We start from the raw sequence: 15,663 nt of genomic DNA, 5'->3' as shown, positions 1-15,663 counted from the left end.
GGGACATCACCACTGCCACCAATGAAATAAATGTCACATTTGGGAAGGAAGGGGGGTGTGGAGAGGGAGGGCTACTGAGAGGCGGGAACACGTCACTGATTGCAGGAAAGGACTCCAGTCAGTGTCGTGTTCCCATCTCTCCTGGGCCATCTTCTTTAGGTAACCTGATTAAATAAAGTGATTAAGCCCCATCAAACCATGATAGTTTTGTTCCGCATCCAATTCCCATTATTGGGGCATTGGATGCGGACCCCTTAGTTTCAATGGAGCGGAAAAAGATGCAGACAGCACACAATGTGCTGTCTGCATCTCTTGTGGCCCCATTGTAATTAAGGGGTCCGCATCCAATCCCCCAATAATGGGAATTGGATGCGGAACAAAACTCATATGTCTGTTCTGTGGCTTGGGTTGCCACCCGGCCAGTAGTTCACCAGCAAGGCTGGTATTTTAGTTCCCTTGCCGGTGCCAGAATTTTCCTGTAAGGACTGTTAAGGTACTTTTACACTTGCGGCAGGACGGATCCGACAGGCTGTTCACCCTGTCAGATCCGTCCTGCCGCTATTTCGCAGGACTGCCACTCCCCATTGACTATAGCGGGAGTGGAGCTACGGCGCAGCATGGCAGTGCACGGCGTGAGGCCGCCAGACGAAAAAGTCGGACATGTAGTACTTTTAGTCTGGCGGCCTCTCACCGTGCTGCGCCGTAGCTCTGCCCCATCCCCATTATAGTCGATGGGCACAGAGTAGCAGCACGGCGAAGTAGTGGCAAGATGGATCTGACAGGGAGAGAAGCCTGTCGGATCCGTTCTGCTGCAAGTGTGAAAGTACCCTTACTAATGAGCGCTTCCATCATGGAACGTCCATTAGTACAGCATTTACCTCCACCACTACTTGTGCTAGTAAAAAAGGAGACTTTTGTATAACTTACCAGTAAAGTCTCTTTCTCGCTCTTCCTTGGGGGACACAGGAAACCATGGGTATAGCTCTGCTCCCTAGGAGGCGTGACACTAAGTGAAAGCTGTAAGCCCCTCCTCCATCAGCTATACCCTCAGCCTGGAGAGAGAGACTGCCAGTTGCGTGTCCAAGTAGTGAAAGATAACCACCAACCGGAAAAAAAGAACTGTCAAGCCCCAACGGGGGCAACCAAGCCGGAACCACAACTGTAAACCCAAATGAAGGGCGGGTGCTGTGTCCCCCAAGGAAGAGCGAGAAAGAGACTTTACTGGTAAGTTATACAAAAGTCTCCTTTTCTCGCCCATTTTCCTTGGGGGACACAGGAAACCATGGGACGTTCCAGAGCAGTCCCAGAAGGGAGGGACCAGAACAACCAGACCAACACCCAGAGGCATCAATCAACTGCCGCCTGCAACACCAGACGGCCTAAAGCAGCGTCAGCCGACGCATGAGTATGCACCCTGTAGAATTTGGTGAAGGTGTGCAAGGAGGACCAAGTGGCCGCCTTGCAAATCTGCTCCGTAGAAGCCCGATTCCTCTGAGCCCAGGAAGCCCCGACCGCTCTAGTGGAGTGAGCGGTAACACCAAGGGGCGGAACCTTGCCCTTGGCGAGATAAGCCTCAGTAACAGCCATCTTGACAAAACGGGCGATAGCAACTTTGGACGCCGCCATCCCTCTGCGCGACCCCTCCGGAACCACAAAGAGCGAGTCAGTACGCCTGAAAGAGCTGGTTATCTCCAGATAAACCTTCAGCGCCCTGACAACGTCCAGGCGATGAAGCTTCCTCTCCCGGGGGTGGGAAGGGGAAGGACACAAGGAGGGGAGAACGATGTCCTCGTTCAGATGAAAGGTGGAGACCACCTTAGGAAGGAAGGAAGGGACCGGACGAAGAACCACCTTGTCCTGGTGGAACACTAGGAAAGCTTCCAGACAGGAGAGTGCAGCCAATTCGGACACCCTCCGAAGAGAGGTGACGGCTACAAGGAAAATAACCTTGCAGGACAGAAGCCGAAAGGAAACAGTCCGCAGAGGCTCGAAAGGAGAAGCCTGGAGCGCTGAGAGAACCAGGTTCAGGTCCCAGGGCGGTACCGGAGGGCGGTACGGAGGAACCGCGTGAGCCACGCCCTGAAGGAAAGTCTTGACAGGACCAAGGGGGGCCAGTGGGCGCTGAAACAAAATGGACAGCGCAGACACCTGACCCTTCAAAGAACTAAGACCCAGACCTTGGGCAAGGCCACTCTGAAGGAAAGACAAAACGGTGGGGAGAGAAAAGCGGAGCGAAGGAATCCCCAGATTGGCACAGAACCCCAAATAGGTCCTCCAGGTCCTATAATAGATCCTAGAAGAGGACGGCTTACGAGCGCGGATCATGGTGCGGACGACGTCCGCAGAAAAACCCCTACGCGTCAGGACGGTGGTCTCAACAGCCACGCCGTCAAACGTAGGGACCTTAAACGCGGGTGGAAGATCGGTCCCTGAGAGAGGGCGCGTCCGCCAGGAGCAGCATGAGGTCGGCGTACCAAGACCGGCGGGGCCAGTCCGGAGCGACCAGAATCACCGAGACGCCTTCCGCCGCGATCTTCCGAAGGACCTTGGGCAGGAGTGGGATGGGGGGGAATATGTATGGACGCGCGAAGCCTCGCCAAGGAAGAACGAGGGCGTCAGCTCCGCAAGCTCCCGGATCCCTGGCCCTGGACAGATAGGCGGGGACCTTGTGATTGAACTTGGAGGCCATGAGGTCCACGTCCGGCATGCCCCAACGAAGGCAAATGGCCTCGAACACCTCCGGGTGAAGAGACCACTCGCCGGGGTCGACGGTGGTGCGACTGAGGAAGTCCGCCACCCAATTGTCCACCCCTGGAATAAAAATTGCAGATAGAGCCGGGACGTGGGCTTCCGCCCAAAGGAGAATGCTGGTGACCTCCCGCATCGCTGCTGCGCTGCGAGTACCCCCCTGGTGGTTTATGTACGCCACGGCCGTGGCGTTGTCCGATTGCACACGAACTGGATGACCCCGCAGCAGATGAGTCCAGTGTCGCAGAGACAGAAGGGCCGCTCTCAGCTCCAGGACATTGATCGAGAGTTTGGACTCCGATGGAGACCAAATGCCCTGGACGGATCGGGGAGGAAACACGCCTCCCCAGCCTAAGAGACTGGTATCGGTTGTAACCACCAGCCAGTTGAGCGGCAGAAAGGACTTGCCCAGAAGAGGGGCCTGTAACCACCAGCGGAGAGAAGACCGCACCGGAGGCGATAGACGGAAGGGATGGTCCAGAGACTCCGGCGATTTGTCCCAGGAGGAGAGGATCGCCCGTTGGAGAGGGCGGGAGTGAAACTGCGCAAATGGGATCGCCTCGAAGCAAGCAACCATCTGCCCCAAGACCCGCATGCAGAAGCGGAAGGACGGTCGACGGTGGAGAAGGAGACCCCGAATCGCCCGACGGAGGGTCAGACGTTTTTCCGAGGGAAGACGTACCTCCGCCGCTCCCGTGTCTAAAAGCATTCCCAGGAAGACCAGATGTCTGGAGGGGGGAAGAGAGGACTTGGGGAAGTTGATGACCCAACCGAACCTCGCCAGGGTCTCTAGAGTGAGATCCACGCTGGCAGCCGCTTGAGAAAGGGACGGAGCCTTGATGAGGATATCGTCCAAGTACGGCAGCAGAAAAACACCCCTGGAGCGGAGTAAGGCCAAAACCGGGGCCAGGACCTTGGTGAACACACGGGGGGCTGTCGCCAGCCCAAAGGGAAGGGCGACAAATTGGAAGTGAAGGTCCCCCACGGCGAATCGGAGGAAGCGATGGTGACACCGGGCTACCGGAACATGGAGGTAGGCATCCTGTATATCGATGGAAGACATGAAATCTCCCCGCTCCAGGGAAGCCACCGCGGAACGGAGGGACTCCATCCGAAACCGTCGAAGGAGGAGAAAACGGTTGAGCCTTTTGAGGTCCAAAATGGGCCGCACCGAACCTCCCTTCTTGGGAACTACAAAGAGGTTCGAATAGAACCCTTGGAACCTTTCCTCTAGAGGGACGGGGGTAATCACCCCCCTGTCCAGTAAGGCTTGAACAGCCGCGGAGAACGCGGCCGCGCTTTTCGGGTCCCGCGGAGGGCGGGAGCGAAAGAACCGATCTGGAGGGAAGGACGCGAATTCGATTTTGTATCCGGAAGACACAATTTCGAGAGCCCAGGCGTCGGAGACGTGAGCCATCCAGACGTCCCTGAAAAGGAGGAGCCGGCCCCCCACCCGGGTGGGTGGGGGCGCACCTTCAGGCAGAGGACTGCTTTGCTGCGGGTGTGCGGGCAGCCTGCGGCCTGCGCCAGGAGGGCTGCGCCCGAAAAAACGGCTTCCTACGCTTATCCTGGGGAGGGGCCGAAGCGGCAGCTGCGGGGCGAGCCCCAGAGGTCCTGCGGGAGGACCGAAAACGAGACGCACCAGGGCGTCCGCGGGGGGCACCCCTGGCTTGGGGTTGAGGAAGATGGGTGCTTTTACCACCCGTGGCTTCCGAAATAAGCTCGTCTAGGCGGGCCCCGAAAAGGCGGGAACCCGCAAAAGGTAGCCCCGCCAAGGAACGTTTGGAGGCAGCGTCCGCTTTCCAAACCTTCAGCCAGAGTTCCCTCCTGACGGAAATGGCCAGGGCGGAGGAGCGTGCTATAAGGGCTCCCGCATCAAGGGAGGCCTCACAAACAAAATTCCCAGCCCGAACAATAAGCTGGGCCAAGGAACGTAGGTCCTGGATGGGGACGTCCGAGTCCAACTCCTGCTCCAGCTGCATACCCCAAGCAGAGATTGCTTTACCCGCCCAGGCAGAGGCAAAAACCGGTCTGAGGGCAGAACCGGAGGCAGCAAAAATGCCCTTGGAAAGGGTCTCCATACGACGGTCCTCCGCTGACTGAAAAGAGGACCCGCCGGGAACAGGAATGGCCGTGGTCTTTGACAGACGGGCCACAGGGGGGTCCACCTTGGGTGGGAACGACCAGGTGGCCACGACATCGGCTGGAAAAGGATAGCAAATATCCAGCTTCTTGGGATTGACAAAACGGGCGTCCGGGCGAGCCCAAGCCTTAGACACCACGGAAGAGAAATCAGAGTGGATTGGAAAGACTTTGGAGGCCTGCTTGGGTCTGATAAAGGAGACGCTAGCTGCGTCAGAGCTAGGGGAGGTCATCTTGCACTTTAAAGGTGTCACGAATTTCAGAGATGAGTTGACCCATCGCTGAGGCTAGCTTGGACGGCAGGGCCGAGTCCATTTCCAAATCCGAAGCCGCCAATTCACCTTCAGAGGGCGAATCCTTTGGAGAGGAGAGGCCCGTCTGAGTGCGCACGAGTGGCGGAGAGAGAGAGGCATCCGAGGAGGAGGCGCGCTCTACTCTAAAACGCTTCTGAGAGTGCCTAGCTCGGGAAGGGTCACTAAGAGAGGGTGAATCCGCCGCAGCGGCAGAAGCGGTGGACCCGGAGGGTGCGACAGTAAGAGTGGCATCCTGCGGGGTAGGCGGCCTGTCTATTAGGTGGCCCACGACATGGGTGAGGCTTTCCACGGCCTGGGACAGGGATCTAGCCCAGTCAGGGGGGTCAGAGGAAGCAGGGAGCGACACAGCAGGCGACTGAGGCTGCGGTGGAGCCCGGCATGCAGGACAGTGCGGATCAGACTGCCCCCGGGGAAAGGGTTCCCTACAAGCGGTACAGGCATGGTACCAAGGCTTGGCGGCTGCAGAAGGGTCTGACATGGTGAAAAAAATGTTGCACTTAAAGGGGGAGACCCCAGAGAAAAAACGGAACAGGGATTACACCCAGGCAGCAGCACTGGTGGCACGGAGGGGGTTAACAGTCCTACCAGACCCGCGGACAGCGCAAGCGGCAGTAGTAAGGGCAGCAGACTGAAGGAGGCTGTGGAGGAGTGGCAGCAGGCACGGAGGGTGACTCCTGAGGAAAGATGAAGAGCTTCAGGATCGGACGGCAGCAGAGGATTCCACGCAGCACTAGAGATGTGCTGCCCGACGAAGCAGGAAGCAGCGGAGCGCATGTGGGGAAGCTCCGCCCCCCCGCCGCGCTGAAGGAGAAGGCAGAGCCGCGCGCGCGCGGCAAAATGATTTAACCCCCAAAAAAGATAAAGTGCCGGCCAAGCTAAAATGGCGCCGTTCGCGCCAAGTACGCGGCCTCCGCCGCGCCTGGATGAGGCAGACGGGCTCCTGCCCACAGCCGTCCCCCTGATGCCCTGCCGCTGGAGAAGACCGAAGTCCCCCCAAAGGATGCCCGGTAAGTTGCCGGCCCTGTTATGCCCATAAGAGCCCCCAAGAGAAAATGTGTCCCTGAAAAGGGGCACCGAACCTCCCAGCTGGGATGGTAGGGAATGCGGGGAGGCGGTCTAACTGAAGTTCCCCCTCACCATTAAGGTGCCCCCAATGAAAATGTGCCCCTGAAAGGGGCACCAAAAAACCTCCCTGGGGGGGAGGGGGGGGGGGTTGGGGGGAGGATGATGGATGGAAAACGCTCGTGAGCCTTCAAGCGTAGTCGTAGCAGCGGTGGGAGGGAGGGAAAGGGGGAGGCTGGAACAGCCACTCTCACCATCCGCTGTCTTCACCCTCAATCCATCCAGCAGGGTCGCCCCTTCAGCTACTGGCACCGCAGTGGCAGGAAGCCGGGGGAGGGACTTGGCGTGCAGGCGACCCTTGAGCTGGCGGGACGCAGGGGAGCGAGGCTGCCCTGGTCCACCTTGTCTTCTGTGGGGGTGGCGGCAGTGCGGAATTACAGGCACTGGCGCAACTCAACCCCGGGAGAAACAGAGGGGTCTAGTGCGCCTCTGGTGTCCCTGCAAGTAGAATTAAAAACAACAAATAACGCAAAAAATAAAAAATTATAGGAAAGCGACCCTGCCTAAGCAGGGAGTGTCTTGCCTCCTTGGACACTAAGCAAAAACTGTCAGTCTCTCTCTCCAGGCTGAGGGTATAGCTGATGGAGGAGGGGCTTACAGCTTTCACTTAGTGTCACGCCTCCTAGGGAGCAGAGCTATACCCATGGTTTCCTGTGTCCCCCAAGGAAAATAGGCGAGAAATATATATATATATTACGGTACCTCCACCTCCATTTGCTCACGCTGTGGAGAACATTCCCTGCTGACTAGAAGCTCAGGACAGGACCTACAAGACGTCATCACGTTGGAGCACCGGTCCTGAGCTTGCAGTCAGTAGCGAATGTTCACCGCAGCCAGGTGAATGCTAATTTTTTTATTTTTTTTTGCAAAAGCAGAGAAGGGGGGCACTAATGTGGGCATTACTCTTACTGGGAGCACTAATGGTGACATTATTCTTACTAGGGGCATTATTCTTACTGGGGCACTAATATGGCCATTACTAATTCTGGGACTTACATGGGGCACTCCACTATAACGTCAGAGCGCCCCACGCGCATGGATCACATGATCGCATGGCATCTTTACTGTTGGCGTTCAGCTCGGACCTTCACCTGACTGCAGACCCAGGTATGTGGACTTTTAATAAAACTAGTTGAGTACCCCTGCTATATATTGTGACATCATAATGTAATCCTAGATACTATCAACTGCTGACCATACATTGTGACATCATAATGGAATCCTTAATACTATTATTTGCTGACCATACATTGTGACATCATAATGGAATCCTGGATACTATCATCTGCTCACCTTACATTGTGACATCATAATGGAATCCTGGATACTATCACCTGCTGACCATACATTGTGACATCATAATGGAATCCTGGATACTATTATCTGCGGACCATACATTGTGACATCATAATGGAATCCTGGATACTATCATATGCTCAGATTACATTGTGACATCATAATGGAATCCTGAATACTATCATCTGCTTACCATACATCGTGACATCATAACGGAATCCTGGATAGTATTATCTACTGACCATACATTGTGACATCACAATGGAATCCTAGATACCATCATCTGCTGACCATACATTGTGACATCATAATGGAATCCTGGATACTATCATCTTATTACTATACATTGTGACATCATAATAGAATCCTGGATACCATTATCTGCTGACCATACATTGTGACATCATAATGGAATCCTGGATACTATCATCTTATTACTATACATTGTGACATCATAATAGAATCCTGGATACCATTATCTGCTGACCATATATTGTGACATCATAATGGAATCCTGAATACTATTATCTGCTGAACATACATTGTGACATCATAATGGAATCCTGAATACTATTATCTGCTGACTATCCATTGTGACATCATAATGGAACCCTGGATAATATTAAATGCTGACAATACATTGTGACATCATAATGGAATCCTGAATACTATTATCTGCTGACTAACCATTGTGACATCATAATGGAACCCTGGATAATATTATCTGCTGACCATACATTGTGACATCATAATGGAATCTTAGATACTATCATCTGCTCACCTTACATTGTGACATCATAATGGATTCCTGGATACTATCACCTGCTGACCATACATTGCGACATCATAATGGAATCCGGGATCCTATTATCTGCTGACCATACATTGTGACATCATAATGGAATCCTGGATACTATTATCTGCTGACCATACATTGTGACATCAGAATGGAATCCTGGATACTATCATCTGATTACTATACATTGTGACATCATAATGTAATCCTAGATACTATCACCTGCTGACCATACATTGTGAGTCATAATGTAATCCTGAATACTATTATCTGCTGACCATCCATTGTGACATCATAATGGAACCCCGGATACTATTATATGCTGACAATACATTGTGACATCATAATGGATCCCTGGATACTATTATCTGCTGACCATACATTGTGACATCATAATGTAATTCTAGATACTATCACCTGCTGACGATTCATTTTGACATCATAATAGAACCCTGGATAGAATCATCTGCTGACCATACATTCTAACATCATAATGGAATCTTAGATACTATCATCTGCTCACCTTACATTGTGACATTATAATGGATTCCTGGATACTATCACCTGCTGACCATACATTGTGACATCATAATGGAATCCGGGATCCTATTATCTGCTGACCATACATTGTGACATCATAATGGAACCCTGGATACTATTTTCTGCTGACCATTCCTTGTGACATCATAATGGAATACTGAATACTATTATCTGCAGACCATACATTGTGACATCATAATGGAATCCCGGATACATTATGACATCATAATGTAATCCTAGATACTATCATCTAATTACTATACATTGTGATATCATAATGGAATCCCGGATACATTATGACATCATAATGTAATCCTAGATACTATCATCTAATTACTATACATTGTGATATCATAATGTAATCCTAGATACTATCACCTGCTGACCATACATTGTGACATCATAATGGAATCCTGAATACTATTATCTGCTTACCATACATTGTGACATCATAATAGAATCCTGGATACTATCATCTGGTCACCTTACATTGTGACATCATAATGGAATCCTGGATACTATCACCTGCTGACAATACATTGTGACATCATAATGGAATCCTAAATACTATTATCTGCTGACCATACATTGTGACATCATAATGGAACCCTGGATACTATTATATGCTGACAATACATTGTGACATCGTAATGGAATCCTGGATACTATTATCTGCAGACCATACATTGTGACATCATAATGGAATCCCGGATACATTGTGACATCATAATGGAATCCAGGATACTATCATCTGATTACTATACATTGTGATATCATTATGTAATCCTAGATACTATCAACTGCTGATCATACATTGTGACATCATAATGGAAACCAGAATACTATCATCTGCTTACCATACATTGTGACATCATAGCGGAATCCTGGATAGTATTTTCTACTGACCATACATTGTGACATCACAATGGAATCCTGGATACCATCATCTGCTGACCGTACATTGTGACATCATAATGGAATCCTGGATACTATCATCTAATTACTATACATTGTGACATCATAATGGAATCCTGGATACTATTATCTGGTGACCATACATTGTGACATCATAATGGAACCCTGGATACTATCACCTGCTGATCATACATTGTGACATCATAATGGAATCCTGAATACTATTATATGCTGACAATACATTGCGACATCATAATGGAATCCTAGATACTATCACCTGCTGACCATACATTGTGACATCATAATGGAATCCTGGATACTATCACCTGCTGACAATACATTGTGACATCATAATAGAACCCTGGATACTATTATCTGCTGACAATACATTGTGACATCATAATGGAATCCTCAATACTATTGTCTGCTGACCATACATTGTGACATTATAATAGAACCCTGGATACCATCATCTGCTGACCATACATTGTGACATCATAATGGAATCAAGGATAATATCATCTTATTACTATACATTGTGACATCATAATGGAATCCTGGATACTATCACCTGCTGACCATATATTGTGACATCATAATGGAATCCTGAATACTATTATCTGCTGGCCATCCATTGTGACATCATAATGGAACCCTGGATACTATTAAATGCTGACAATACATTCTGACATCATAATGGAATCCTGGATACTATCATCTTGTTACTATACATTGTGACATCATAATGGAATCCTGGATGCTATTATCTGCTGACTATACATTGTGACATCATAATGGAATCCTGAATACTATTATCTGCTGACCATACATTGTGACATTATAATGGAATCCTGGATACTATCATCTGCTCACCTTACATTGTGACATCATAATGGAATCCTGGATACTATCACCTGCTGACCATACATTGTGACATCATAATGGAATCCTGGATACTATTATCTGCGGACCATACATTGTGACATGATAATGGAATCCTGGATACTATCATCTGCTCAACTTACATTGTGACATCATAATGGAATCCTGAATACTATCATCTGCTTACCATACATTGTGACATCATAACGGAATCCTGGATAGTATTATGTACTGACCATACATTGTGACATCACAATGGAATGCTAGATACCATCATCTAAAGACCATACATTGTGACATCATAATGGAATCCTGTATGCTATTACCTACTGACCATACATTGTGACATCATAATAGAACCCTGGATACTATTATCTGCTGACAATACATTGTGACATCATAATGGAATCCTCAATACTATTTTCTGCTGACCATACATTGTGACATCATAATAGAACCCTGGATACCATCATCTGCTGACCATACATTGTGACATCATAATGGAATCAAGGATACTATCATCCTATTACTATACATTGTGACATCATAATGGAATCCTGGATACTATTATCTGGTGACCATACATTGTGACATCATAATGGAACCCTGGATACTATCACCTGCTGATCATACATTGTGACATCATAATGGAATCCTGAATACTATTATCTGCTGACCATCCATTGTGACATCATAATAGAACCCTGGATACTATTATATGCTGACAATACATTGTGACATCACAATGGAATCCTGGATACCATCATCTGCTGACCGTATATTGTGACATCATAATGGAATCCTGGATACTATCATCTTGTTACTATACATTCTGACATCATAATGGAATCCTGGATACTATTATCTGGTGACCATACATTGTGACATCATAATGGAACCCTGGATACTATCACCTGCTGATCATACATTGTGACATCATAATGGAAACCTGAATACTATTATCTGATGACCATCCATTGTGACATCATAATAGAACCCTGGATACTATTATATGCTGACAGTACATTGTGACATCATAATGGAATCCTAGATACTATCACCTGCTGACCATACATTGTGACATCATAATGGAATCCTGGATACTATCACCTGCTGACAATACATTGTGACATCATAATAGAACCCTGGATACTATTATCTGCTGACCATACATTGTGATATCATAACGGAATCCTGTATGCTATTACCTGCTGACCATACATTGTGACATCATAATAGAACCCTGGATACTTTTATCTGCTGACAATACATTGTGACATCATAATGGAATCCTCAATACTATTTTCTGCTGACCATACATTGTGACATCATAATGGAATCAAGGATACTATCATCTTGGCACAGGAGGCGCAGCGGCATGACGTGAGAAGACGTGTGTGCGGCGGTCCTCCCCCCTCCCGTGGTGCCGGCTCCGGCTCCCGCTCTCGCTGCTACCTGGGCGATGACGCCGACATGACCCGACATGGTGAACAACTCGTCCCCTGGCTGAGGGTCTGAAGCTGAAGATTTACCTGACCGCTGTGTCTGCTGGTCCGTCCCCGCGCTGTGGAGTGCTGCTGCCCTCTCCGCTGAGTTAGCTCCTGAAGTCGGATATCCGGGGCCCTCTCTGCTGCAGGCTGTCTATCTGTGCCGGCTCACGCCGCTGGAGAGTGGAGGTTCCACGTGTGTCTGGAGTCCGGGAGGTGTGAGTAGATGCCCCCTAAGCGTTCGGTCGTTTCTGGGAGCCCTGCTTGCTAGGCGATGTCCGCCAGGAGAGGTCGTTTGTAGCCCTGAAGAGAGGGGGGGGGGGGTCGCTTGGAGAGGCTGCTCTGTACCCCTCACTGCTGTGTTGGCTGCCCCTTGCTATGCTCCGCTACACGCTGTCCCACTTGCCGGCTGCCTTATTGACTTGTTTGTGGAGCTGCGGTAATAGCTGTTGGGTTTAAACAGTTTAAACAGCCTCCTTCTTTATGCCTCATATCGGCCATTTCAGTGCACATCACTATCCCCCCTACTATTGCCCCTGCTATGCTGTTGGACCCCGCACTATTTTATGGTAAACTGCTCCTCTCCACCCCTGCTACGCTGCTGGACTCCGCACCATTCTATGGTAAATTGCTCATCATCACCCCCGATCCCCAGACCCCGGAATGTACCAGCTCCAGCATTGGGACATACCCAATTAAGGGGCTCTCTTTGATGTAGGAGCCTGGGGGTGCTCATATGTAATACCTCTGATTTATCTTACCCTCTCTGGTAGATATAAGATTTCCACTGCGGTGTTTAGAAGGAATAATGAGATTTGCGCAAAATCAGCTTTGATATCACTGTGTAAGAGGGGGGGAAAAAAAAAAAATGGCCCCAAAACAGCAAAATAGAAAGTCGGTTGGAACCTCCTCACCCAAAGGTGGCGCTGTAAGGACACCCCTTGACAAATATCTTAAATCCCCACCCCCACTACCCAAGACAAGGGGTAACCAGAAACAGACAACACAGATGGGGGACTATGAAGAAAATGGAAATCCTGTAAATAAGGGGGGAGAAAACCGGGTAGCAGAAGCAGACAATCAGATGAGCAATATTGACCACAAACTTGCAGGCATATTGGAGGCATTTAAAACAACCAACCAATCATTAAGCACTCTAACGATAACGGTGGCTGCAGTGCAGACTGATATCTCGGTAATCCGAGACGATGTAAATAAAATGAGGCAGCGAGTTAAAGAATATGAAACTCTGACTGTGGAGTTGCAAAAAGAATCAAGTCAGATTAAAAAAAGGATGGCAATAGTGGAGAGTGATAACAGGGCACTGAAGGAAAAAATGGCCGATTTAGAGGACAGATCACGGAGAGACAATCTCAAATTAGTTGGTTTCCCTGAAGGAGCAGAAAAAGACGACCCCACAGAATTTATACAAAAATGGCTGTCAGACAACTTAACAGCTACAGGATCGGTCATAGGGCCCACAGTGGAGAGAGCACACCGCATTCCAACAAGAAAACACCCACCAGGATCAGCACCAAGGCCTTTCTTAATTAAAATGTCCTCCTCAAGGGATCGGGATAATACCCTTAAATGGAAGAGAGAAACCCAAACGGTGAAATACGACGACGCCAATATAGAGATATACCCGGACTTTTCCAAATTCACCCAAGATAAAAGAAGAGAATATAAGGATGTTAAAAAGAGACTGATACAAGCCCAACTAAAATACTCCATGATGTACCCTGCGAAACTACGGGTTATCTACAATGAAACCGTTCAATTCTTCACTAACCCAGGCGATGTAGTTGACTGGATGGATGTCCAGGGAATTAAATAAATAATTTGCTCATGGTGGCGGTGGGGGGTGGGGCCGGGGGGGTTTACTGCGGGGAGGGGGGGATAGCCTATAGTTAGAGACCTATGAGCCGCAAGCAGCGACTCGCAGGTCAGAATGGGAGTGGGGTTTGGGGGGTTGGGGGAGGGGGTTTCTTTCCGCGGAGGGCTGTCGTGGTGTTGAGAGTAGGTTGCTGGGGGTTCCCCTGCCCTTCTGCTCAGTGCTGCCTCACTACCTTACAATGTCTAGCATACTGACATGGAATATCCGCGGTTTTGCGGATAAAATTAAGAGGTGCGCAGTGTTTGATTTAGTCTCTAGACATTTACCAGCAATAGTGGCCCTGTTAGAAACACACCTTACAGGTGAAAAAGTTGCAGCACTGGGCAGAAGGAGATGGGCCTCTCACGAATACCATTCCTGTCACTCTATATACTCTAGGGGAATCAGTGTTTATATTCATAGATTGGTAGATTATGATCCAATAGATCAGCTAATTGATCAAGAGGGCCGGTATATTTTTTTACATTGTCATTGGCAGGGGCAAAGGAGAATTATTGCGTTTATTTACATACCACCTCCTTTCACAACCACTGTACTGTGCAAGTTGATGGAGTATATCGCAGCACGAGAGGAGTGCCCGGTGCTGGTGATGGGCGATTTCAACTCGGTCATGGATATTAAAAAAGATAGGATCTCCACCATATCCAACTACGAACCGAATTCAGGTTCAAGTACAGTACTTTCCAGAATCTGTACAGAGATGGCACTGGTCGATATATGGCGATCTATTTATGGGAATAAGCAAGCATTCTCATGCTTTGGTAACACATACAGGTCCATGTCCCGAGTTGATCTGGCCCTCGCCAGCCCCGGGTTGATCAACAGAGTTAAAAAAATGAATTATGAATGTCATGGTATTTCCGACCATAGTCCGGTTATGGTTGTACTGGACAGTCCGAATAAACCAAACCCCAATAGAATTTTTAAACTTAATCCTCATTGGTTGACATTGATAGGGGATCTAGGAAAAATCAATGAGGAAATTAAAAATTTTTGGAGGGACAATGTTACTTCATCACATATCCATATGGTTTAGGACTCACTTAAGGCATTTCTTCGGGGTACATATTCACATGAAATCAGGAAACAGAAAAATCTCTTTGCCCAAACCCAAAAAGAAATAGAAGGGACAATGGATCAGATATTGAACGAGATCAGACACGTAAATACCCCAGAAAAACAACTTCAATTTAAAAAAGCACAAGACGAATATAAAAAATATCTATATCAAAAAGCACAAAACAAAATGTTCTTTTCAGGGTTAAGGACCTTCAGTGAGTCCGGTAAGCCAAGTAGACTACTGTCTATCATAGTAAGAAATCAAGGGGGTGGTACCAACATTACTGGAATTAAGACAGAGGCAGGAGATACCCTCCGAGATACCGACGATATCTTAAGGGAATTTACCAGGTATTTTTCGACGCTATATCAATCTGGATCCAAAAATCAGGGGGGGGGAAATAGATCAATACCTGGATAATATTGAGATCCCTGAGTTTGGTCAACAAGATATCGACTGGCTGA

This window comes from Bufo bufo, chromosome 2 (genome assembly GCF_905171765.1).
Source record: "Bufo bufo chromosome 2, aBufBuf1.1, whole genome shotgun sequence".
In the NCBI taxonomy this organism is placed as follows: domain Eukaryota; kingdom Metazoa; phylum Chordata; class Amphibia; order Anura; family Bufonidae; genus Bufo; species Bufo bufo.
The sequence above is the reverse complement of the archived record's forward strand: the minus strand, read 5'-3'. Positions refer to the sequence as shown.